Raw genomic sequence first — 2,380 nt, 5'->3', positions numbered from 1 at the left:
TGCCTCTGCCTCCCGAGTGCTGGGATTAAAGGAGTGCGCCACCATCGCCCGGCGAAAATCTTTTTTGTCGTTGTTTATTTATAGTCACCTTTTATTTTTTTTTAATCAGCGAAGCTTTATTTATTTAATGTATGTGTTTGCTTTTATGTATGTATGCATGTGTGCCATGTGTGTGCCTGGTGCCTGTGGAGACCAGAAGAGAGCTACAGATCCCCTGGAGATGGAGCTGCTGCCGCTGTCTGGGTGCTGGAAATTGAGCCAGCTACTGAAGATGCCCCTGAGATCGTGATCCTCTGCCTTTTCCTCACCATTGCTATTACAGATGTGATCCACCACGCCAGGTTTTCCTTTTATGACGTTGGGGATAAAACTGGGATCTCGTGCCTGCCAGGTGACTGCTCCGCCACTGAACTACACCCCAGCCGTGGAGGGCAAAGTGGACCATCATCCTCCACTTTACAGAGGAGGAAACCTTGGCTCAGTGAGGGGAAGCAATCACTTGCCCGGTGCTGTCCAGTCTGTGGTGGAATGGACCCGCTGAGGGCGTGCTGGCTCACGCCTGCAATCCCAGCCTTTGGAAGGCTGTGGTATGTGTAACTGAGAGGCTTGCCTGGGCTATATAAGAAACGGGCAGATGGGGGCAGGTGGCGGGTGACAAGAGTTCACTGGTCAGCCAGGTTAGCCAGTATATTGAGCTCCAGGTGAGCCTATTTTCATTTTGTTTTAAAGGTGAGGGACTGGTTAGCTCAGTGATTAAGGGTACTCATTTCTCTTGTTGATGAACTAGGTTCAATTCCTAGCATTCACATGGTGGTTCATAATCATACATATAAATACTAAGTAAATAAAAAAAAAAACTAAAAATCTTTCTTTCTTTCTTTCTTTTTTTTGAGACCATTTTTTTCTGTAGCCCTGGCTGTTCTGGAACTCACTATGTAGACAAGGCTGGCCATAAACTCGGAGATCCTTTTAAAAAATTTTTAAAGCTAGGCAGTCATGGCCCACAAAAAAAAAAAAAAAATCTGTTTTATACCCAGGGAAATGGAGCGATTGAGATACTAATTAAGTAGTTAGGCAGTTTTAACTTATGTGAAGACATGGCAAGAGAAATCATTAAAATAGCTGTATTGGCATATGCCTATAATCCCAGAATTTGGGAGGCTGAGACGGATAAAGGCAAGTTCCAGGTCACCCAGTGACTCAGACTCTATCTCAGACAAACCAAACCAAATCAAAACAAGCTAGGCAGTCGTAGCCCACACCTTTAATCCCAATACTTGGGAGACAGAGGCAGGCTGGTCTCTGTGAGTTCAAGGCTGGCCTGGTCTATAGAGTGAATTTCAGGTCAACCGAAGCTGCAGACTTGCAGACTCTCTTCAGACAAACAAATTAAAATAACAAAAGAGACCAGCCTGGTCTACAAGAGCTAGTTCCAGGACAGGCTCCAAAACCACAGAGAAACCCTGTCTCGAAAAACAAAAAAACAAAAAAAAGATTGCCAGGCCAGCTGAGCTACACAAGACCCTGTCTCAAGAAACAAACACTCCCCAAACCAGGCTGGAGAGACAAGAGGGCTCAGCTGTGTAAGAGTACAAAGAGTTCCTGCTGAGAACCTGAGTTCCACGCCCCACACTCACGTGGTGGATTACGATTGTTAAATCCAGGTTCAGAGGGTCCAGCCTCTTCTGAAGAATATGTGGGCTCATGCACACATGTAGTACGTGCGCGCGCACACATACACACACCTCCCCAAGTAGAAAAAAAAATGAAAAATAATTTGATCTGGGTGGTGGTGGCACATGCCTTTTGTTATGCCCAGATCAGGAGTCCCCACAAAACCAACCAGGAGACCAAGTCCTGTATGTAAAGGCAAGGAACCTTTATTCTTACACAAATCTGCAAACTTGTCTCTCCACATGCCCAGTGTATTGTAGTGATTGGAGAGCCCCGAGCTCAGGTAGAGTTGGGTTTTTATAGTAGCAAAGGTGGGGGTGGTTGAGGGATTTCTAAGGTTTAGGATCCCTGATTGGCTGACATTTGTCTAGGGGTGTTCTGGTGAAAACAATGGGTGTGTGCAGGCAGGTATGATCACGTCTACAATGGTTGGAACGTTAGGAATTTCTTTTGGATGGTCTGTTCCTGGGTGGTGTCTGGGTAGTCTCAATTTGTGGTCTTTATCAGAACCAAGTATTGCCCTCAGGGTAAACAAACTACTGAGACTCAGGCCTCTAGTGAGCTTGTCGTGGTTGGGTCCTACACCTTTAATCCTAGCTTTTGGTAGCAATTTTTTTGCTTTTTCGAGACAGGGTTTCTCTGTGGCTTTGGAGCCTGTCCTGGAACTAGCTCTGTAGACCAGGCTGGTCTCGAACTCACAGAGATC

The sequence above is a fragment of the Microtus ochrogaster genome, linkage group LG4 (genome assembly GCF_000317375.1).
Source record: "Microtus ochrogaster isolate Prairie Vole_2 linkage group LG4, MicOch1.0, whole genome shotgun sequence".
Lineage (NCBI taxonomy): Eukaryota > Metazoa > Chordata > Mammalia > Rodentia > Cricetidae > Microtus > Microtus ochrogaster.
The sequence above is the reverse complement of the archived record's forward strand: the minus strand, read 5'-3'. Positions refer to the sequence as shown.